The sequence below is a fragment of the Lissotriton vulgaris genome, chromosome 7 (assembly GCF_964263255.1).
Source record: "Lissotriton vulgaris chromosome 7, aLisVul1.2, whole genome shotgun sequence".
NCBI classification, from domain to species: domain Eukaryota; kingdom Metazoa; phylum Chordata; class Amphibia; order Caudata; family Salamandridae; genus Lissotriton; species Lissotriton vulgaris.
Window position 1 is genome coordinate 1,321,454,955 of NC_141695.1, and position 24,898 is coordinate 1,321,479,852.

At 45.0% G+C, this 24,898-nt stretch overlaps 1 long non-coding RNA gene across 2 annotated transcripts in view; it reads left to right on the forward strand.

Annotated features, from left to right (window-relative positions):
• The window catches only part of LOC147703599 (uncharacterized), a 93,600-nt gene extending 81,300 nt beyond the window's left edge, over positions 1 to 12,300 (forward strand). For both annotated transcript variants that reach the window (XR_015297300.1, XR_015297301.1), the window contains exon 4: positions 12,027 to 12,300. This is a non-coding gene — a long non-coding RNA (uncharacterized LOC147703599). The remainder of the gene's footprint in view (positions 1 to 12,026) is intronic.
• The last annotated feature ends 12,598 nt before the right edge of the window (positions 12,301 to 24,898 follow it).

Sequence of the window (24,898 nt, forward strand, 5' to 3'; positions counted from 1 at the left end):
TACCTCTGTCTGGTGATATTCATGTGCCTCTATCACAAAAACTGCCCTACCACCTCTCGATGTTAGACCATGTTTTATACATTTTATAGTGATGGCTTTCCTTAAAATTAGATGGAAATGCTATAGCATCAATGTCCGTTTCTTGAAAACCTGAAAAGTTAAGGGCTGGATCGACTGAATCAGCCACAGCTCCACCGGTTTTGGTGTTGATGCTATCCGGAATTTTGTTGACTGAAAGTTTGCATAGCAAGTTTCAAGGAAACAAAGATAAGGTGCACAATATTTTGAAACACTGTATCCGTCAACGTTGAACAAACCAAAAAGCTAATACATAGGATTTTCGTCCTACTCAGCTATGGCGGATATTATCCCTTACCCACTCCAGACGTCTATTTAAGTATTATGAGTATGGAGTCTATGAGAAAAGCACAACTGAGTTACTTCAGTATCTAGCATTAAATTAGTGCCTTACCAAACGTTGGGCACCATGTAGTGTAGTTGTTATATTCCCAATAGGCTCAGCGCATTGGAATAATATACACTATAGATGAGAAATAGGACTGAGGTCAGTATGTCTCTATCAAGTATATTAAACTTAATTGTGTATGCCGACTAACTCAGAGATCACTAGAAACGTTCTCGAATAAACAAGAAGGGATTCGTTTCTGACAACCGCATAAACATGACAAATTTGCTTCCCTAGGACTGGAACAAACAGCTTCAGAGTCATGGAAACAATAGATAACTATTTCACTCAGTGAATCATGCATGGTTGCAGAGAAATAGTAAGACAGGCATTTTCAATAAAAGGGTTTATTGAAAAGTCTTCTTTCTCGAGCAAGAGAGGTGAACTGCTACAATCGTTTGACAGAATGCAAAGTATAATGCGTACAGCGCAAACAGTAATATTAAATAATACTGTAATAGCATTGTCTGTTGCTATGACATATATAAAAATGCATACAAAAATAACACAGGCTAAAATATTCAACTGGTGCTTCTAAAATACTCCTACCCCAATGTACCTAACCTAGGTCTAGTATCAGGGAAGAATAAAGTGCTGCTTAGCATAAGTTTTAGTTTTGCCAAGAATTGCCAAAGGTTTCTCTAGGTTCTAATCAGCTCCATCCCTTTAGAATGAAAGAGGTTGGTATCTCTGTCTTGGGACTCGATTTGAGCTGGATTCTAGGCAGGAGGATGTCAGCTTCTTGTCAGTGCATCAGCTGCAGAGTCAGCTTCCTTCGGGACTAGCTATAGCGAGCTGCGTCGGGCAAGTAGGTAGTCTAACTGCACTGAACCACACTGTGCTTTGCCATAGCAAGTAAAGGTATATTTATACCTTGAAGGTGTTAGGAATGCCAGCGTTGACGTAAAGTCGGGCATATGAACATCATGAATGAACCCCTAAGGAATAGTTGTTCAGGCATAATAAATGAGTTCTTGGAGAAATCAATATTCAAGCAAGGGGAAGTCCCGAACAGCTTAAGAGTCTGATATTCCAAGAACTCGTTGTGGCGTTGATGAACGGATGGAAGTAGCCATGCCTGTATTTGGGTTGCTATGACATATATAAAAATGCATACATAAATAACACAGGCTAAAATATTCAACTGGTGCTTCTAAAATACGCCTACATCAATGTACCTAACCTAGGTCTAGTACCAGGGAAGAATAAAGTGCTGCTTAACATAAGTTTTAGTTCTGCCAAGAATTGCCAAAGGTTTATCTAGGTTCTAATCAGCTCCATCCCTTTGGAATGAAAGAGGTTGGTATCTCTGTCTTGGAACTCGATTTGAGCTGGATTCTAGGCAGGAGAATGTCCGCTTCTTGTCAGTGCGTTAGCTGCAGAGTCAGCTTCCTTCGGCACTTGCTGTAGCGAGCTGCGTCGGGAAAGTGGGTAGTCGAACTGTACTGAACCACACTGTGCTTTGCCATAGCATGTGAAGGTATATTTATACCTTGAAGGTGTTAGGAATGCCGGCGTTGACGTAAAGTTGGGCATATGAACGTCATGGATGAACCCCTAAGGAATAGTTGTTCATGCATAATAAATGAGTTCTTGGAGAAATCAATATTCAAGGAAGGGGAAGTCCCTAACAGCTTAAGAGTTGTGTCGTAGATGAACAGATGGAAGTAGCCATGCCTGTATTTGGGTAGCATGGGCTATGCCTAAATAAGGACTGAATTTCTATGCCTATATAAGGGCAACACAAATTGTACCTATATAAGGACATGAATCTGGAAAATGCATTCGGAATCTAAATCGATACACAAGACTATATTCTTTGTCACTCCACACCACTCTAATCTATTCAGCACCACTGTGTGCCCCTGCACTCTACATTACTGCACCCTAAACCATTCTACCCTACACATCTGCATTCTACCCTACCTTGCACCACTCCACTCTAACCTGAAAAAATCTACTCTATGGCATTGCACTCCACGCTACAGCAATCTACTCTGCACCACTCTACTTCATACCACTGCACTCACTGCCACTCTAGTCTACGTCACTGCACTGTATGGCAATGCACTCTATACAACTTTACTCAAAGTGATCACACTCTATGACACTGCACTATACGCCAATCTACTCCTCACCACTGTACTTTCACCACTTCATTCTAGGTCACTTTACAACACTCCACGCTTTGGCATTCTACTCCACTCTGCGACCCTATACTCTACTCCAATGCTTAATTTGTAAAATATGAAGTGCAGGTGCTCACATTTTCTTAAGAGGCCACCCCCACTTCCCCGGCTTGGCCCACTTCCTCCAGTGGCAAGCAGATATTGAGAGTGCAAGATTGGAGTGTAACATAATTAGAATGAAAAGTGGAAATGGAGATAGACCAGGGAAGATGAGCAGACAGTGTGGAGCGTGTGAAAGTAGGTGGAGATTAAGAGGAAATGGGGACGTAGGCCAGAAAGTTAAAGAAGAATGGAGAGAAATGAAAGGGAGGAAGAAAAGCAGATACTGAGGGACCACAAGAAAAGAGTACACCTGTGCTTTATTAAATATACAGTATTTAATTATGTAAAGTTGAGGGGTGACAGGGCATCTGAATAAGTATTCCTAATAAAAGATTATAAAGTTGTCAGTTATACCATTGGGATTAAGCTTTGATGGAGAATCAGGCTCTTGTGCTATATTAGGATTGTAATTTATGAAGAGCAAGTGACAAAAGGATTTCTATGACAAAAAGCAGAAACCCTCTGAGCTATCCGTATAAATACAGTTCTGTTACCTGCATGGTGCATGTTCTTTGCAGAAGGCATATTAACTCTCTGTGCTGTATTTAAAACTACTACTAGACAAAACACCGATATCTCTCCAGCAGGGGCATAACATTGAATCCCCAGTGTGCAGCATTATCTTCACATTTTTATTGTAGCCTGAATCTTGCTGGAACACACAAGGAACTCTGTAGCAGGCACTTTCAATCCAAGATATGTCCTAACACAGTGCCCCTGGCTTCAACTCAGAGCCCCCAAACTCAATCCCAGGTGCTCACCACCCTAAAAACTGGCCCTGTCTGATGCCCAGCTGCTGGTCTTCCAGAACAACATGATCAAGTTTTAGAATCCAAAAACACATTGCCAGAATCATGTAAGAATGAACTTTTTATTGTCTAACTTTCTTAAACTGCTGATGATAACTGGAAACTGCTTCAAAGCACAGGACAATACATAGGTACATGAAACTCGTGCATCAAAGTTTCCAAACAAGTTGAGGACATAAACATGGCAGGTGCGCATTGGGCCTGTGGTATTTATTTATTTATTTATTTATTTAAAGTTTTATATAGCGCGAACAAGACCCGTGGGTATCAGAGCGCTTCACATAAAAGTAGTTTAAATATTAACAAGAAGATAACCAATTAAACAAACAAATATATATGAGGTAGATAGTTATATGGCTATAGAGAGTGCTTAAGTAGCTACATTCCACTCGGGTACGTCGGTTATAAAACTAATTTGCTTTACAACGTGAGGTTATGTCATTTGTCCTTTTTGTCATACCTATGAGGTAGCGGTTATATAGTTTCAGGATGTGAGATAGTTGTATGAATTAGCTTTGACAAGAGGTAGCAATTGGTATACAGTTTAGTTACAAAAGGAAAGTCGACAGTATCAGACCATCATTATCTTCCATCTAATTCACGGTAGACAAAAATGTAAAAAATGCAGACCTGAAGAGCGTTAGACTCCCCTGCCAGCCTAGTCCCCCTGCCTTCACACGAGCAAGCACTGCACTCAGTGGTGTAAAAAGAAACTTGCGTGGCCCCCCTGCAAAGTACATGGAGGCGCACCTTTTGCCCTTGGGCTCAGTCAGGAGCTCTCAGGCCAGAGGCCTGTTGCCTGTGGGCAGTGCACAGTGCTTGACTGCGTGCTGCCGAGGGGGCCCCCTGGAGCTTTCTTATATACAGTCATTTTAGCGTCATCCTCTTTGATGAAGTGAAGTCCAGACGAATTCTGCACAGGGGCAGCCATACCGGCATACAATTTAGCCCAGTCTCTAATTATTAATCCATATTGAAACGGAACCTCAACCCAGGGATTTAAAGTGCAACTTTGACTTGAAGTCCTTCTCGGGATGTGACACGTTTATACATCTTTTTTTCTTCAGAAATGAAAATCCACATAGTTTTAATTTTCTGGTGGCTTTAAATTAAAATCTAATTAAACCTTGCAGAAATGCAGAAAAATGCATTAAGCTCCCTGATTTGCATTGCTCGTGTAGTGAAATGTATATTTTTTGATCTTTGCGAAGACAAACACAAACAAATCCAGCTAAATGTTGGTTCCTTGGTGTTTATCAAGCTGTAAAAAATATATAGTTAAGATGTTGCCCTTCGTGGTAAGTTGCAAAAAAGCTGCAAACCTTGGCCTGCAAAGGGATAATGCCATATTTTGAGCACTATTCAGCATGCCCGTGTCACTGGAATCTCCTGCTCCAGTGCTCCAGTTTGCCCCCTCATGGGCAGTGCAGAACAGAGAGGATTCTGACGGATGCAAAGAAATTTAAATGCCTTTCAGAAAGATGCAGAATGTCCTAACCATGCATATAATGGCGCAAAAGATGGGATCCACACACCCTTCCCTCAACTAAGATCAGAAGCACAGATTATCCTCTATGAGGTAGGAGGGTACGCTGTGATATTCAAAATAAAAGAGCCGGTCGGACACTGAAATTGGAGCCAGGAATCCCACTGACAAATTGGATAGTTTAAAAAGTGGCTCACACTTGCAAGCTGGGGCTGTTTTGAACTTGTATAGACACTGTATATGTGTTAGGGGGGACTGCATGCACTTGTGTTGGCTGCAGTCACTATATGCTGTGATGTCAGAGAAATTAATAGTAAAAACTGACCCACCACACCATAAAACAGGGCCACAAACAGCCAAATATCGCCCCACAACATAACGTATCACACCAGCTTTTCTAGCAACCGTGAAGTTACCCTATAGGCCAGACTGACCTTGCGCGCAAGAAGACACTCACTGCTGACTTTTATGCACTGCACCTCTCAGAATTGAACAGGTAGGCAGGAAGTCGTACACTGAACATGAAAACAGACTGCACCTTTCTAAAACACACGTATGTATTGGGTGAAGGTAGGGCAGCTCTCTAAACATCATGGCTGAAAGTATGCAGCAGAGGTTTACAGGACGTGGGTCTTTGGAGATGAAGAGATGTTGTGTGGCATATATCTCAGCAGGCAGGAAGTCGTACACTGCATATGAAAACAGACTGCACCTTTCTAAAACACACGTATGTATTGGGTGACAAGTAGGGCAGCTCTCTAAACATCATGGCTGTAAGTATGCAGCAGAGGTTTACAGGACATGGGTATTTGGAGGTGAAAAGATGTTGTGTGGCTTATATCTCAGCAGGCAGGAAGTCGTACACTGCATATGAAAACAGACTGCACCTTTCTAAAACACACGTATGTATTGGGTGACAAGTAGGGCAGCTCTCTAAACATCATGGCTGTAAGTATGCAGCAGAGGTTTACAGGACATGGGTCTTTGGAGATGAATAGATGTTGTGTGGCATATAACTCAGCAGGCTAGCAGGGGTCGGGGGAAGTACAGAGCGCCCAGCACAGCCTAGCCCCTCTGATAGCACGTTTTTAGTTAATGCAGTATTTCCTCCAGTTCAAAGGAGCTGAGAAATTCCCTGTGTATCCTTATCTGGTGAGGGGAAAGCCCCCTGATTTGAGTGGCTAAGATTAAGAAGGCCTCCGGTCTCAAGTGCGATTTCTTAAAGTAAGGGCCCAGTGCAGGCTTCAATACCAAGCTATGGTCGTGAGGGGTGCTATGAGGGGCAGGAATGCGAGGGGCACTGTAACAGGAGTGGGCGAGTGCTGTGGCAGGGAGGGGCATTATGATATGGAGGGGAAGGGAACTGTGGACAGAAGGGCCCTGAAATACAGGTGAGAAAGGCTCTGTGCAGGGAGGGGCACTGTCGCGGGTATTGATGGGGCACAGTCACAGTTGCAGGGATGAGAGGTGTTCTTTAAGATGCTTGTGGCTGTGCGACGGCCATTGCAGAAAGGAGAGAACGGATGTAATAGGGACGAGAGAGTACTGAGACAGGTATAAGCGAGGTACTAATAAGTTGAATGGCAGGAGGACATTTTTTCTCTTTCGGTTTCGAACCACCCCCAGCTGCTTCCCGTATATTGCTATAATTCTGCAAGGCCTTGCCTGGGCTCCTGAGGCATGCAGTTACTGGGCCGTTTCCTTTGTGTGCCGCCACACCAGAATGTATCTACCGTGTCCCACAGCCAAGGACTATTTTTTCACTCTGTTGCCTATTGGATACCAGTTGGGTGTTATATACCGCAAGCGCACACACTACTCACCTAACCTTGCAGCTTCGATGGCTCGGGCAATCGAAGATTTCTGACTTGCGTGAAATAAATTAAGTTCCCAGTTCAGCATAGGTGCAGTTTAAACTGCGCATGACACAACACATCCGCCCGGCCCCAGCCTGAGACAGGGTGCATACAACATCTGCGCATGCCAAAGCAAGCACACTAGTATGCTACAAATATGAACATGCATCTGCACAAGCCTCGCTCCGAAAGGCGTTTTAATGGCCAGTGCACGGTGCAGGTCAGTGCGCAGTGTAAGCCAGTACACCCACTATGTTCATAGGGGAAAATTGCAATAGACCCGCCCTGAGAAAGAAGTGCTGGTCCTCAGCACCGGAAAGCAACGGCACAAATTAAGCACTGCTCTACTCTACAAACCTCCACGCCACTCCATAACACTACTTTACTGTATGACGCCCTATACACTCCCTCTATGCCACTCCATGCCACTTTACTCCACGCTATTCTATGATACACTACTCCACTCTATGCCACTCCACTCTATGTCACTTGACTCTACAACACTCAACTCCACTCTATACCATTCTACTCTACAACAATCTACAGTGCTCTGTGCCATTCTAGTCTACACCACTCCATGACCCTTTATGGCACTCCCCGACAATCTACTCCACTCTGACATTTTAAACCACTCAGCTCTACTTCACTCAATGCCCTTCCACTCTACAATACTCTACTCCCTCCACAAAAGCCCACACCTCTCCATGACACTCCACGCCACTCAACTCTACTTAACCACTCTATGACACTCCATTACAGTCCACTCCTCTTACTTGACACTCTATGCCAGTCTCCTTTACCTCACTAACTTCTAGCTATGCTGAATTGCAGCTATGCTAGTGTGCAACATCGTTAAAACATATTGGAAAAGCAGTAGTTGTTGCATAGGCGACATCTATAGGCTTTGCGTCCTTTCTTATTTTCCTTATTTTCTTTTTAGATTTCACCTACACAGCACTTGCGCTGTGTTTGTGAAATCTTTTGTATTGAATATAAAGCTTAAAAAGACTTTCATCCCGCTTCCATGCTTTCTTTGCTTTTCATTCTTTTGCTTACTACTTACTTTTCCTCCATTTCTTTTGGATGTAGCATACTTTTCCTGCATTTACCAATGCGTGTTCCTCCTGTGCTTCTCCTATCAGTTTCCCATCGTCAAAGTACTGTTTTCATTTGGTGTTGTGGAAATGTTTTGTTGTTTTTGTTTTTTTTTTGCCGTGTTGCTGCGTGTCCCACAGCACCCGTTTCAACTGCGACAGCCTTATTTCGGCTGTTTTCCTGTTGGGTTGTGTCTACGTCCACAACTATCAAGTTGTATTGTAATGGGACGTCAGATCTGTACGGAAGCTATGGAGGAGTATAGGTCGCTTTACACAATAAGGGTTTTATCCTTTATCAAGGGTGCCCTTTGCTTCGCCACCAGACGTGGGTGTTCAACTTGACAGATAAACCTTTTTTAACTCCTATATTGGCAGAGCTGGGCATCAGTAGAGTGGGACGTGTCTATTGTGATTACCAATGGCCCAGATATAAATACTCAACTCGATAATGAAAACCTCTCAGAAAGGAATCTTATATCCCAAAATCTTATGGAGAGTGTTGACTTCTTTTCAATCTAATGCCCTGAAGAAGTCCTGTATAAGGACATAACGCGCCGGCTGTTCGTTGTGTTTTATCCAAAATGAAAATGAAACAATAAAAGAGAAAGAAAAAAAGAAAAAATTAAAGATCTCTTTGTTCTTGGATATGGACTGTGCATTTGTTCCTTCTGATAACATTTCTGTTGAGTTGTGCATCTTTGCTTGCTTCTTGTAAATTGTTAACCCTTTCGATGCTGATGACGAGCTCAGCTCGTCATCACCCACGGGTGTTGTGTGCTGATGACGAGCTGAGCTTGTCATGGTGCCACTAAAATGGCATTTTCCAGCACATGGGGGGGAAAACGGCCAGCAGCCATGTGGTTAAGTTCCTTGAAGGAACAAGTACTGTGACGGTTGGGTACTGTACAGTGTGCACACAGCTCCCATTCTACACAATAGGGATAATATCAAATGAGTGTAAAATGGGTTAGGTGCTGGTAAACAGAAGGTTCGGCTGTCAGGTCTCTTTTTTTGTTAAATGTTTTTTTAAGGTTGTCCATGGAGGGCGCTTGTTTCCTTTCAGCAGAGTGCATGGCTCTGCTAATGTATAGTCCTCTATCTGTTACTATATGAAATGAAATGAATGAGACTTATATAGCGCACAACTTACCCTGGGGCATCTCCGCGCTTGCTTAGGGAACCCGTCCTGGTATTCCCCTGTGAGATAACCCTGGCAGGGTATCCACAAGGTGAAAGCCAGGCATCCCACCGCGAAGAGCCGTTGTGGAGATTAAGCAAGCTATTGCCCAGAGTCGCAGAGTGTGAACCCGTGAGTCGAGAAGGCACCAGAGCGAGAATTAACGAGTCCGTGTAATTTTTGAGCCCAAGACCCGCCGAGGCGGGGAATTGAACCCTGGTCCAGGGCCGAACTCAAGCTCCAGGTCTGCCGCCTCTAACCCCTGAGCCACACTTCTCCACATATATTGTCTCACTTCTACGTGTTGGCTCCTTTTCATTAGTAGTTTTATGCCCCTTTTCTCCCCACATCTTGCTGAAACCTTCAATCAACATAGCTCACACCTCAAATCTTTCCTCCTCAATGCCTTCATTTTACTGTGCTGCATGTACTTCCTTGCATCGCCTTCACTTCATCACTCCCTGCACACAACACAAACACATCTGTATTCACTGCATTTTCTTTCACTTTACCTCTATCAATATATCAATGGATGTGTACCTCTGTGACACACATTTGCATAGAATCACAATTAGCACACCTAACCGTTGCTCTGTGTGCTCCTCAGAGATGCAAAGGATCGGATGAGCATCAATTCTGAACCCTTTAATGTCCCACTGGCAGTCACAGTGAGAAACCCGTACTGCCTTTGACCTGAACTCCAGAGTTCCCAATCATAGCTCACTTTAAACACCAGCCAACATCCTGCCCTGTAACTGCCCTTGCGCTGTCACTGGTCCTGACCCGTCACTGCTCCTGCATGGTCACCGCTCCTGCTCAAACCTGGTCACTGCTCCTCCCACATTAATGCTTCTTGCCCTCCCCAACTTGTGGTGCCAGCACCCTCATTGTGCCATTATTTGTTTATTGAAAAAAATGTATATACTGAAACATTTTGCACTTAAATAAGTTTCAAGGAACTATTTATACATTAGTAGTATTAACCAGGTAGGTGAAACCGATGCATTACCAGTACTTGTTAAGAGATGCACAGTGGTATTTTTACGGAGTAGAAAAAAAGCTCCATCAGCCATAGTGACCACATCTTCAGAAACTACCCTTCTGCTCTGCATTGAGAATTAGTTCCCACTAGGTGGCGCCCATGGCCATTAAGAAACTATCTAGAATGAAGCACCACTAAAATTAAACGAAAAGGAGCAGATTTACGAGTGCCTTGAGCCTCTTTACGCCGCCATTGCGTCACTTTCTGTGGACACAAAATGCATTGCTGGAGTTGCGTCGTGCTTGTGACACTACTTCAGCAATGAGTGAATTTTGCCCCAACAGATGTGTCAGAATTTCTGACGCATCTGTCAATCCTTCTGCCATGGTGCTCCATATTGCAAATACGGCGCATCCATGGTGGTGCAAGCATATTTTAGGGTGACCAAGGAAAGTTACACATCTCTATAGATGGGTCACTTTCTTGTAAATCTGTCCCACAGTGCTTACTGCAACCGTTCAATCCCCAAAAGGACACCGTAGGCAGCTGTGAAACACAACAAATAAGTGATGCTGCAAGCAGCCGCACCATTATCAAACATATGGGGGCAGATTTACAAGCCCCTTGCGCTAATTTTGCATCACTTTTCCCATGTTAAACGTGACGCAAAAGTGTGGCAAGGGGCTTGTACATTAGCCCCATGGTGCCTGTGCATGCAGACGTAAAAATGAGAAGACATGATGCCTGAGCAGCCACGACACCCGAAAGACAAGCAGTGGCGAGTCAGGCGCGTTCATCAGATTCCCTCAAGCAGTGCCTCTCACAGCCACATGGGAAGAAAGAGGCCTCTCTCAGTTGCTGACACCCATGGGGAGAGTTAAACCAACCCAAAACAAATACTAGGGGCATAGTTTACCAAAATAAACAAGAACATTGCTAACATTAAACAATGTCTTCAATAGAGGGGCCGTAGGACCCCCTGGAAAAGAAGGATTTGCCCTTGCAAGCTTGTTCAGCCCTCAGTAAGTGACAAGGGCACCACCAAAACACTGGGGGGCTTATTTATGAGCCCTTGCATCACTTTTGCGCCGCCAGTGTGTCACTTTTTGCGACTCACCAGTGGCGTAAAAAATTTGCCTTGTTGCACCATACTTAAAAAGTGACGCATCTAGGTAGATACGTCACTTTGTAGACCCGTGCGCCACATTATACCTGCGACAGGTATAATGTATGCAGGGGGGCATTCCGAAGCAAGAAAGGGTCGTAGAAGTGACGCTGTGAAATCTATGAGATTTCACTGCGCCACTTCTAGGAAGCAAAGGTGTCAATATGTTACGCCTGCCTCATGGAAGGCGTAAGACTGACGCAGGCACATTTAACATAGAACTTGTCCATGTGTGTATTGCTGGAGTTGCGCTACTTTTGTGACACACTCCAGCAATGCATCATTTTTACTCTTACAGATACACCAGAAATACTGACGTATCTGTAACTCCTTGCACCATGATGCGTCATACTGTAAATATGATGCATCATTGGTGTCGCAAGGAGGGCGCAACAAAAAGTGACGCATCTCTGTTTTCTCGCGGCAAAGCATCACTTTTCATAAATGAGGCCCTGGCAGTCCTGTGAAAAGGGAGGGCATTTATGAGTAAATCCCTATTCCAGAGGCAGAGAGAGAAAACAGCTGTAGGGAGTGTTAGCAGTACTGGCGAATGCACACATTCCCTCAGTAAGTAAGCAATAGGAAGAGGAAGGAGAAGACAGGACATACCATATTTCTCTCTAAATTCATGTCCCTTCCTTGTAGAAGCAAATGAAAACAGAACAAACAAAACTAATTAAGTTGTTGTTTTCTACAGAGGAAGTCAAAGGATGCTCAACGATAGAAGAGTGTAAAAAGATGGAAGAAGCCAAACTGAGTGATGACGACATCCTTGACTGCTGTTCCAAAGACTTGTGCAACGACAAACCGCTGGGACACAAAAAGTTTAAGCCATCATAGATTCGGAGCACACAACGACAGTTAAACAAGATGGTCGCCGGGTTTAACACAAACTTGCGATATATCTCTTCTCTCTGTCAAGAATGCAATCTCTATTTTTCTTTGTCAAATAAATTATGGTATTGAATAAGCATCGTGATAACTAGAGTTCTCTGTCCCTTTTTTCCTGCAATTCGTATTACTCCTGGCATTTCCTTTTCAATGGGATAGAATGCGTTATCAGGGTGAAAGAAAATGCATCTTGTTGTCAAAAATGTATCTAGCATTGTTCTTCAAAGATCCCCAACTTGTTTTCTTAACTTTAACATGTTCAATAATATAAATTTGAATGATTATTCTTTTACAATTCTTTTCTACTTATTCGCTGTAACAGGTTTAACTCTTGAAAGTTCTTTCTGACTTCGCAGCTGCTTAGACAATGTGAGACTTGTATTTTCCCCAAAGTATTTAAAAATTATATTCTCTTCATTAACTTAGCTTTTGTGATTAAACTCTCATTGTTGATGTTCAAAGGAATCATAGTCTTGTTTCAGAGACTCTGTGCATTGTAGCGCGGTTGGATGGTTGGATGTGTGGAATGTAAGAATGTCTCAATGTATGGATGGATAAGTACCTCATATCCTGGTAAGTGAATGCATGATTGAATTCATGGATGAATTATTGGAGATGTGACTACATGGATGCATGGTGATGAGAGTGGGGACTATAAATTGATGGATGGATCAGTGAGTATACGGATCGCCTCTGACAGTAGTGTTGCACCATACTTAAAAAGTGACGCATCTAGGTAGATACGTCACTTTGAGGAGCGGTGCGCCATATTATACCTGCGACAGGTATAATGTATGCAGGGGGGCATTCCGAAGCAAGAAAGGGTCCTAGAAGTGACGCTGTGAAATCTATGAGATTTCACTGCGCCACTTCTAGGAAGCAAAGGTGTCAATATGTTACGCCTGCCTCATGGAAGGCGTAAGACTGACGCAGGCACATTTAACATAGAACTTGTCCATGTGTGTATTGCTGGAGTTGCGCCACTTTTGTGACACACTCCAGCAATGCATCATTTTTACTCTTACAGATACACCAGAAATACTGACGTATCTGTAACTCCTTGCACCATGATGCGTCATACTGTAAATATGATGCATCATTGGTGTCGCAAGGAGGGCGCAACAAAAAGTGACGCATCTCTGTTTTCTCGCGGCGAAGCATCACTTTTCACAAATGAGGCCCTGGCAGTCCTGGGAAAAGGGAGGGCATTTATGAGTAAATCCCTATTCTAGAGGCAGAGAGAGAAAACAGCTGTAGGGAGGGATTGGTGTCGTTACAACGCAGGCTATTACAACGCCTGCTGTTACAACGCGGTTTTTACATCGCATACCACTACAACGCATAGTGCTTTTAAGCGCTGGATAGTGATTTATTTAATTTACTATTCCAACTCCAGTCCCCGTGGATAGTAGGGAAGGTGTTGGATAGTAAATTAAATATATTCCCTATCCTAGAGCGCCCCCCAGCGCAATGCGTTGTAATGGTTTGCGTTGTAATGGTTGCGTTGTAATGGTAGTGCGTTGTAATAAATGCGTTGTAAGTGATGTTTCCCGTAGGGAGTGTTAGCAGTACTGGCGAATGCACACATTCCCTCAGTAAGTAAGCAATAGGAAGAGGAAGGAGAAGACGGGACATACCATATTTCTCTCTAAATTCATGTCCCTTCCTTGTAGAAGCAAATGAAAACAGAACAAACAAAACTAATTAAGTTGTTGTTTTCTACAGAGGAAGTCAAAGGAGGCTCAACGATAGAAGAGTGTAAAAAGATGGAAGAAGCCAAACTGAGTGATGACGACATGACATAAGACAGCCCTGGTGTCTAATCCCAGGGTGACCACTTGTTCCTGACATAACTAATCACTGGTCACAGGGGTCACAGTTTTGCACTTATTACATTCTTATGACTTGTGACATGTCCTGTATTTGGGGGAATAACCTTTCCAATTGACAATGTAAGAAAGATCTCCTTTTCTTACCTTGGAATCAAGCATAACATGTACTTTATGTGAATTCACACTTTATGTTAAGGACTCATTTTACACCAAAGACTGTCTAAATGAGGTATTAGTAGGTTTAATACAGCTAAATGATAGACTGGATGAAACATTACAGTGTTAAGTGTGTACTGCAATTTTGATTATCACGTCAATGTAATTGAGTCTCAGTTTCCCTTCAACTGACTTTTTTTTAATAATAAACTGCCCTTTTCTCTGATGCAACTACAGGGATATTAAATTCCTGATTTTAGAATTTGTGGCTGCAGATGGGTCGTCAAAAAACAACTGTTCAACCATCCCATGCTTTGGAGGTTCGTACACCCTATTTAGAGTTTGGACGATTGATCAACTAAAATCTGTCACCAGTCAGTCACCTTACTTCATTTCTCTTCATCTGTCGACTAGGGTATATAAATTAAATGGAGTTGGTCTAATGGCTGCCAGAATTCCATCTTCCATATTGAGCCTATAATTTCTGTCGATGGAAAAATGGTAGATAAACCTCAATACTTGAGTAGGAGGAAAAAAATGATCGGTAACCAAACCCTGCCCACAACCCTGATACTACCTACTCTACGACAAAGTGACTTGCGTGTCGTAGCAATCTTTCTGGTGGATACTCTGCCTACCTGCAGATTCCTCACCTGGAGAACATTCCCAGGTGTTTGACTATAACCAGAACACTTCAAAGTCTTCACATAGCTGGTAGAGGGTTCTGGATTCGTAATGAAGCAAGAAGTGGTATCAAGTGGCTTCACCAAAGCCATATCATGCTTACCCAAGCCGAACAATGGCAGTTTCCATCAATGTTTTCCCGCCTTCGTGGCATGAGGACAGAATGACATGGACAGAGTAGTAAACTACCAAAACATAAACTAGGCCCCTATTAACTTTACCTATACCATATCCATCAAACGGAAAGGTGGGGGGGGGGGGGGGGGTGTTGGTGAGGAATCTGCAGGTAGATTACGTATCTACCAGAAAGATTGTTACCGCGGGTAAGTAACTTTTAAATCTGATGAAAACATCTACCTGCAGATTCATCACCTGAAGAGCAGATTTCATAGCATTACTTTGAATCTGGAGGAGAAATGATGGATGGTTAAACAAGGAAATCCTGTGGTGGGATGCCAATGTCTCTGCCTTGAAGATCTCTGCCATTGAAACGCCATTGATGAGAGCAGAAGTGGTGGATTTAGCCCTGGAAGAATGCTCTCTGATCCCTTTTAGGGGGTCTTTCTTGGCCAAAGCATAGCAGGTCTTGCTACAGAAAATAATCCTTCTCGAAAGGGTTCTTTTCTGCATGGCTTCACCTTTTTTTGGCACCACAGTACCCACCAAAGAGCTGGTCATCCAGATGCACATCCCTGGTGTGTTCCATGTGGTAGTTGATGTCCATCTAGGATCAGACCTATGCAACAGCTTCTACTCCTTAGAGGGATGGGACGGGGGAGAGGGGTAAAAGGTTTGAAGGGTGACAGACTGACCCCATTGAAAAGGAGTCACCACTCTGGGCAGGAAAACACCCCTGATTCACAAGGCTAATTTGTCAGGGTAAAATAAGGTAAAAGGAGGAAGTGTGCTAGGTGCTTGTAACTCTCTCACCTGCCTGGCTGAAGTTAAAGTGACCAAAAATACAGTTTTGAGAGTCAACATCCTTAAGGGATAACTACGGAGGGGCTCAAATCGAGTCTCCATAAGAAAAGTCAAAACCAAATTAAGTTTCCATTGGGGCACAACGAATTGGGTTGGAGAATACATATTAGTCAACCCTTTCAGACATCCCGAACAGATCGCTGACCTGGAAGGCAGAGAAATGCTCACAATGTAGCCAAATCAGGGGCTGCTCCTCCACTAGGGCGGAGAAGTGTCACCACACTGCTTTCTCACAGTGCAAGAAGCAGAAACATAAAATGGTTAAAAAAAAATGGGAAAGGGAGTAGGCTTAATGGCTAGGGCAGTCGATCTTGAATCTGGGGAACTGGGTTTAAGTCTCGCCAATGACTCTGAACATTCTGTGATTCTGGGCAAATCACTTAATCTCCCTGTGCCTTACAAAAAATGAATATGTCCTCATGTAATGCAACTGGTGCTATGTGAAATGCTCTGATACAAGATTCGGGTCAATGTTAGCACTATATGAAACTCTGTAAAAAAAATGACCATTTTAGGTCTCTGCTTCTCGCACTGCGAGAAAGCAGAAGTATTTGGTTGCAGGCTGCAAGGAGGATTGGGCAGGGAAGGGGAGGAGTGGTGTGCCCACGCCTGAGAGAGCATGACTGGTTTGGTCAGGCCTTTTGGGCCACATAAATCAGTCATGCGGACTCAGCCCTTTCTCCATGCAGGTTGCAATGCAGCTTACATGGACAAAATGGACTCCCCATGGGTGCCTGACTGGGCGGCACCCCATCAATCATAACGCTGCATTGCAGCACTGTGATTGGCTTAGGGGAGGAGAGGGAGGCTGCCTGCTTGCTGTTCCTGCTGGAGGCAGGATAGGAGAGCAGGAGCTGGAGCTATGAAAACACGGCAGCTGGCCCAGCTGGTGGGCAGGTACATTTTTAAAAATGTATTCATACATTTACTGGCACAGCCCTCCCCACGCGACCCCCCGTCCATGAATAATACAAGCCGTAACTGAGTCAAATACCCCTTGCCAGTGCCTATCACACAGCCACTCTGGGCAAGGGAAAGTACATATTGCAGTACTTGTGACAACTTGGCCTGTAGGAGGTCCACTTCATTGTCTGAACACCATGTAACAAAGCTGCTCCATCTGCAAGAATAAGCAGATTTAATGGAGGGGCGAAGGGCTGGCAAGATGACATCCGCCATCTCGGGTGGCAGCTAGAAGGAACTCAAATGTCCCTGTTCAATCTCCAAGCATGTAGGAGGAGAACTCTGACATTGTGGTAGAGAACCATTCCATCTGACTTGGAGAGAAGGTTGGGACAGAATGGAGGTCTCAGCAGGGAATGTGAAGAAGCACAGAATGTCCGAATACCACCCCCTCCTCGGCTCATCCTCTGTGATGTCAAGTACTTGGGTCTGGTCTACGGGGTTCTTTCTTAGAACCCAAGGCATCAAGGGTATGGCAGGAACACCTAATGCAGCTGAAAGTTTCACGTTAACTGAAACGTATCCCCCAAGACTCCCTTCAATGTATGCTGTAGGTTGTAGAACTGCGAAGATGTCTTGGACTAGGTCTGTTAGAAGACCCACTCGTGGTCAGGAAGATAACGTTGGCTCAGGCAGAGGCTGTTGAGTCTGATATTCAGAGACCATTCTAGGGGATTGGCAGAGAGCTAGATCTCCTGACGGTGTGCCATAGCTGACCTTAGCCCCAACACTTCCTCACAAAGCAGGGGAAACCCTACTACCCCTTGCTTGTTGACGTACCACATTGCTGTTGCATTGTCCGTAAAGGTCTGGCGGTACCAACCTTGGATAGAGAGCAGGAAAGCCTTGAGCGCCAGCTGCATCACCTGCAGTTCCAAGAGGTTAATTTGAAGAACCTGTTCTTCCCCAGGCACAAGGATTCTGATCACTAAATCATCGAGGTGGGCTCCCCACCCAAAGGTGGAAGCATTCCTCACTACCGTAGCCCTGGTTTTAGGGGAAGTGAAGGCCATCCTGCAGGTTGGTTTCACCTTGTTTTCCATTAAACTCCTCCTTTTGCAGTGCTGGAGATTACAAAAAGAGTCAGATAGGTCTCCAACTCATTGCAGCCACTGCCTGTGGAGGCACCACTGCAGGGCCCACATTTGCAAACATGGGTGCATGATGGGAGTTTGCAGGAACCCAGCAGACCACGTAATCTGAGGACATTAATGACTGTAACTTGCATGCCTTGCTGGAAAGGAGGAAAAATGTTCGCATATCAGAAATCCTCTGGGGAGGAGTTAAGGCACCGAGCAGGGTGGTGTTCAGCACTGACCCTATGAACTGGACTCATTGGGAGGGCCACAGTTGGGATTTGGGCTCTTTGCCTGCAAAACCCAGGTCAAACAACAGGAATGCTGTGAACTGCAGATGGCACGAAACCATGTCTGGGAATGCAAGTATGAATAGCCAGTCATCCAGGTACAGGAAGATAGGAATGCTCTACTTTCTTAGATAGGTCTTCGCCTCGACAATCACCTTCTTGAATACTTAACACACTGATGTTAAGCCAAAGGCCAGTCCTGCAAATTGGTAGTGCGTAGCCACATATTGCAAGTAGTTCTGATGCAACCGCAGGGTAACAATGTGAAGGTATTCATCCTGCAGGTCGAGTGACACCATCCATTGTCCATGCTACAACACCAGCAACACTTGAGCTTTGGCATGTAGAACTTTTCCTTATGGAGGCAGAAGTTACATTTCCTATGGTCCAAGATATGTGCAAACTGCGATCCTTTTCGGGCACCAGGAAATAAAAAATGTAACATTGCTATCCCTTTTCCTGCTCTGTAACTAACTCCACTGCTCCTTTCTGTATGAGGGGTGCCACCTCTTGTTTTAGTATAGTCAGGATGTCTGGAGGTCTTGAAGGGGTGAGTAGGATGGAGGAAGGATAGAGGTGATACCCTGCAGGCCAGAAGGAAGCAGGCTACCCGGTGTCCCACAGGTTCAAAGTTCTATTAGAGTATAAAACTAGGTATGCTTTCATGGTGGCGCATGGGAGGAAGATGAAGAAGAGGAGGGTTCATGGAGGGACCTGCAGCGGTTTCCTGTGGCTCTGCAACAGATTTATCTAGCCAGAAGGGTCACCTGTTGCTGATGCTGAGGCTGGCATTACTGTCGCTGGTGAAATAAGAACTCTTGAACAGCCATGAAAACTCAAAATCGGTGATAATTCTTAAAGGGTGGTGGAAGCCATAGTCATTGGGACCAGGCTGTAGCTTTACTGGTTTTGAACTGCATCAGTGCGGAATCAGCTTCTTCGACAAAAAACTGTGCCCAGTGGAAAAGCAGATCTTTGAGATTGTCCTGGATGTCAGGAGAAAAGTTTGAATTTCGGAGCCAGACATCTTCCAGAGAGAGAAGGAAACACCCATTACCTGGGCCACAGAATAAGCTGTTTCCAGGTCAGATTTGATGATGGCGTTCAGGTTGTCTTGGATGATCTCTTGAAAATGACCCTAATTTCCTCCGGTGCATGAGGCTAACATTAGTGCCATATCAGACAAGGCATGGGTGTAGCATGCAAGGAGGGAGTAGGCATGTATTGATTTCAGGGTCACGCTTCCCGCTGAAAAAGTATTCTTCCCCCAGATTCCAGGAGCTTTAAATCTCTGTCAGCAGGTACTGTGGGGAAGGCTCCACCTGATTTACCAGATGAGCACAAGGCTTGTGTAACAAGGACTCTCAGGCAAAGAGTGGGTAGAGAGAAAGGGTGGGCCACCGGCAGTGAAGAGATGGCAGTGTGCCACTAATCTATTTACCGCCAGGACAGAGGATGTTTTTTCCCGTACCACCATGACTGGATTCAGCATGGCATCATTGAAGGGAAGTAGATGTTCTGAAGTTGGGACTGATGGCAAGAGCATCTCTGTGTTGACAATACTTTTAACATCTGATGTTGGCTATTGTAGATCCAACACCTCAGTAGCCTATTGTATTACCTTATAAAATTACATCACTTCAGGCATTGGTGGACCAGCGGGAAAAGTCATAGCCATAACTGGGGAGGTGTCCAAACACTAGCAGAAGAAAAGGTTTGGATGTCCGTATCTTGATCTCCATCACTAACAGTATCTCCATAAGGGTAAAGATTTAGGGGATCAGAGTTGTTTCCAAGAATATCATGAAGACTACTTCAGTAGTCCTCCTCTTTAAAAAGTCATTGGGTCTCCATGTGTGATCTGCTTTGTGGTGCTACTGACGCTAGTGGGGTTACTTTCATAGGTGGAGTCAGAGGTGGAGGCGGCACTGGATCTATCCAAGGCATCTAAGGACGTGCTGTTGTATAACAGGCAGCTGGGTGGAAACAGTGTGCAGTTGGCATGAGTCAGATGGTGTGGTGCAGAATGATGTCAGTGCCATAGGCATGAACATCCGAAAGCCGTATGGAGCTGAGGGGCCCAAAGAGACACCAAATGGAATTGATGCTTTGGCAAAAATAGAAAAGAAAGGGCCCATTAGAATGGAGGCTGGAGGCACCACCGCAGTGCTGGCGGTGGTGGGAAATGCTTTTTTCTGCATGCCAGTAGCGGTCCTCACGCCCGCCATATTAGTATGGCCAAACAGCCCATTTCCCGTCCGCGGCGAACCGCCATCAAAGTGCGCCCTCCACTGCCACGGTAGGAACCAAATGTGGACTCACCGCTGTGCGGAATGACGTCCCGTCCGCTGTACAAATCAGGATGCCCCAAACAGCAAGTTGCACCACAGCAGAGAAACCGCCCATCCAGAGACGGCGGAAGCTCGACAGCGGAGCGCAAAACCAGAGTCCCGGTTCCTTCCACCCGGTCCCAACCGCAATGGAACCAGCTCTACACGTCTTCCCAGTGCTGTACCTGATACAGTACCAGCAACTCATGCACCATCGCGGACGCCGCCACAGGTACGCAAACACACAACTCCGCACACAACCGCAACACATTACCCATGTGCAGATATAGGGTTCCTGTCCACACCAGACACCCTGGGGACAGGAACACATCCACAAGTGTACCCACACATGTCCTATCTGTCACTAAATAACCCCGCCCCATCCAGGTCACCCATCTACTGCGATCTAGAAGTAATGTCCCGGTCACGTCACTGCAGCGGTGAAGACAAGGGAAAACATGTGCACAATGCAGAAGGCAGGGCTAGGCATGGGCAGTCCACAAAGATCACAGGGCCACACCTCCAACCTTCACACACTAGCCCTCCCATGAAGGGACATGCCATGTGCCCCTCCTGTGCTCCCCCATGCACAATAACCAGCCAGGTGAACCCACACCCTGCACCACACACCAAACAACTAGGGAAACAGCCTCAGCAGGTGTGGCTGCAGAGAAACACATAGCACAGAAGCACAGGGCCAGGGCAAACCACATACCACAACACCACACTCATGGCAAGAAAACTGAGTCCATGCACAAAATGAACACACACACAGATACGGAACAATCACTCAACTGGACACACAGCCTACCAAGTCACACATACATACCCCACACTGACACACAGCCACATACACAGACCACATTCCAGCAGCAATGGAGGACAACAAATTGGAAACCTAAAGTGAGGTGCAAGAGAAGGAACATATAACAACACCCTCAGCCCATCAAACCACACATGGCTGGCACAGTGAGTGAAGTCAAACCACAGTCACCTCAGTGCAACAACTCAGGGAGACAAAAAGGCAACCCATGAATAGGCACACGGATAAAATGAAGGGTATGAAGTCAAACATTGAACAGCCACACATCTGTATCCAACTACTTGACAGGTATATGTCAGCAGCACAACACACAGGGCCCATTGCAACAGTCCATGACTGTCAAACACAAGTATGAACCTTCACTCATACCCCACCCCCAACTTACACCTGCAGCACACAACACCAGTGTCAACAAACAGAATTGTGCCAATAATGTCCACTCAATACACTGACAAACAAATACACTCCCTGGGGAGTATCCACAAACATCACACACACAGGGATGCCTGAACCAATGTTTGCTCAAAAACAACAGCCAAAAACAAAACTCAATTAAAACACACACAGAACTACAACAAGACCAAACATGACCTGTGCAGCAAAACTGCAGCAAGGCAATGGGAGCACAGACAGAACAGGAGTACACAACCTAATAAGTCAGGAACAATGCACAGACAACATACCACAACACAGACAAGAAGTGCATCATCACAAAATAATCATGGACATAAACTGGAAGAAATGGGCCAAACAATGACACACAGACAGATATACCACACCACCTATCAGGTCAACATGGTGTCACAGTGTATCACATGCCTGCACCTGCACAAGAATGACAAGAGACAGCTCACATAAGAGAGGAGAAAACACCAAGCACGCACCTGAAACAAGCACAGGAACTAGAACAGACCTAAGTTCATGTGACAAACACACAAGTAAGGCACACCACACTGGCAAAAAAAACATCTGAATGAAACACACCACACCGACAAAACACACACACTGACATGCAAATAGAACACTACACACAGAGTATCTGTCATCTGCAAGAGACAACACAGCCCAAACACTGCACACAGCCACATAAAACACACAACAGATGCACATGCGAATAAATCACATTGCAAACACAGCAGGACATCAGGGGATGCACACCAGGCAAGGACAAGGCAACATACACACACAGCACTGCATGCACACCAAGCAGTGTGTGCACACCAAACATACCAGTTCCACACAGGTATGAGTAACATACCATAAACACCCACAACAACAATCAAAACCACACACAGACAACACCACACTCAGGAAGTTAAGCAGTACCTCAGCAAACACACATACAGCTAACCCAACACCCACAGATGCACACGCCTGGGACCCCAAAGTGGAAACAACATGACCAGGGTACCGTGCAGCACAAACCGTTGAACTGCATATCAGCAACAATGACTGCAAAACAGTACAAGACAAACACAGATAACCAATTGGGAAAATGTCCTGAGTGGCACATTGCACCTGTGCACAGGTCTGCACCACAAAGCACAGTGTTACAAATGACGTGTTTGGGAGGCACACACACAGGTAACCCAAGGGGACAGCTAACATGTTGTGTACGTCAGTAGTGGAGATGGCAGTAGTGTACCATTCACAAATAGATGGAGTGCAGACTCACAATGGGTAGGCATCTGAAGCACAGATAGAGGATGGTATGGCACCACACACCACATAACACAACAAATAATATCTGGGGGTCAAGAAGAGGAGTCAGTTAGTCTGGCAGGAAGGACCACTATACCAAACGCATGCTGGGCAGTACCGGTGAGAAATAATATTTAGTGAATGGTCAAGTCGAGACTCAAGAGTACATGGAGAAAATATATTGTTCCCATCAGAAGCCACACTGTACCGCCCTTGTTGTCATCATATGGGATCTCCTTACCCAGGAGGCAAGACGGCCGGTAAATAGTTACCGTGACCGAAATGTGATGTGAGGGCAGAACAGAAGGGTATGATAGTGGCTAATGAAAAAAGCAGTGTAAAGTGATTGGAGTGGAAAAAAAGTGAAGGGTAATTTTAAAATTAGGTGAATGGGTGGAAAAAGAAATTTTATTAATATCCCCCAAACCCTAAGATTAAAAGGCAGGTGTGGGTGCAGGTTTTAAATAATAACCGCGGTTATTATTTTCTAATCATTGGTGTCTTTGCTGTAGCTCAGAGAAGGAATGAGACACTGATGCCAGTCGGATTGGAGTTCTGGTCACTGAGGTGAGTTTTTGCTACATCACAATACACCGAGGTCCTGGTTTCCTGTGCATAGTTCTGTGCATGAGCAGAATCCCTGAAGCAAGTCATGGTGTTTCTCATCAAGCACTAGCCCTCCAGTCCTCATTCGTGACAGGGAAATCCCAAAGGGTGAAACTAAAGGATTTTTACTTGGATTCCTTTGTTCTCCCTTGTGGAGTTCCACAGGGATCTTCTCTGAGCCCCACTCTTTTTAATCTATATGAGGCACCTATAGCAACCGTGATTCACTCATTTGAACTGGAGGTAGTGCCATATGCAGATGACACACAGATCATGGTTACTATCCCCAAAGGCTTGTGCTCAACGTCAGAAAACATTCTTGGGTGCATGCCGAAAGTGGCAGAATGGATGTCTGCTAAATTCTTAAAACTTAATGGGGAGAAGACAGAAGTAATGATATTCAGTTTAGGGACATCAAAGTGGAAGAGCAAGTGTTGGACTCAATCCTTAGGATGCTGTCCTGTCCCGACCAAGAAGGCTAAGAACCTTGGAGTTCTGATGAATATTGAACTTAACTTTAATGTTCAAACAAACCGTACCATCTCTATGTGCACCTGGCTCATAAAGATGCTAAAAAAAATCTTCCCTCTCATCCAACAACCAGCACGAATAGAGGTAGCTCTGGCCTTGGTAATGTCAAGACTTGATAGCTGCAACTCATTATACCTGTGTGAAAAGGGACAAAAGTACCAGCAGCCAGATGAGGGGTAACACAGGCTTTATTGGTGCCAACAGTAACTTAATTAAGAACTGACACACGACCCCAGCCACAGGTGACAGGCTGGCTCAAGACGTCTCTCAGCCCCTGCTCCGTAGGCGCTCACCCCTGAACGCTCGCGGCGGTGGCATTCTAACGCGTCACCGCAGAGTGTACCAAGAGGCGAGGGACGGGGCAGGAGGTGACAGTAGGTCAGGGCGGGAGATACCACACATCCCCCTTCCCTACACAACAACAATATAACAGTAAAACATCATGTCGGAGTCAGACAATTTTCTTCAAACTAGGTCACATATTGTTCCAGATGTCTGGGTAGTCTGACCACCCTTCGGCTAGTACGGTTGGCTGGATGGGTTAATTTGTCACGCTCCCTAGAGGGCTGTTCACCTTGTACAGGGGGCTTTTCTCTCCTTACTTCCTCCTCTACAGAAACTTCCTTCAGGGGGTGATACCTCACTACTCTTCCCAAGTTCCAAATTTTCCCTTCCTGGGTCTTCACTGCATTCCTGAATACTTTT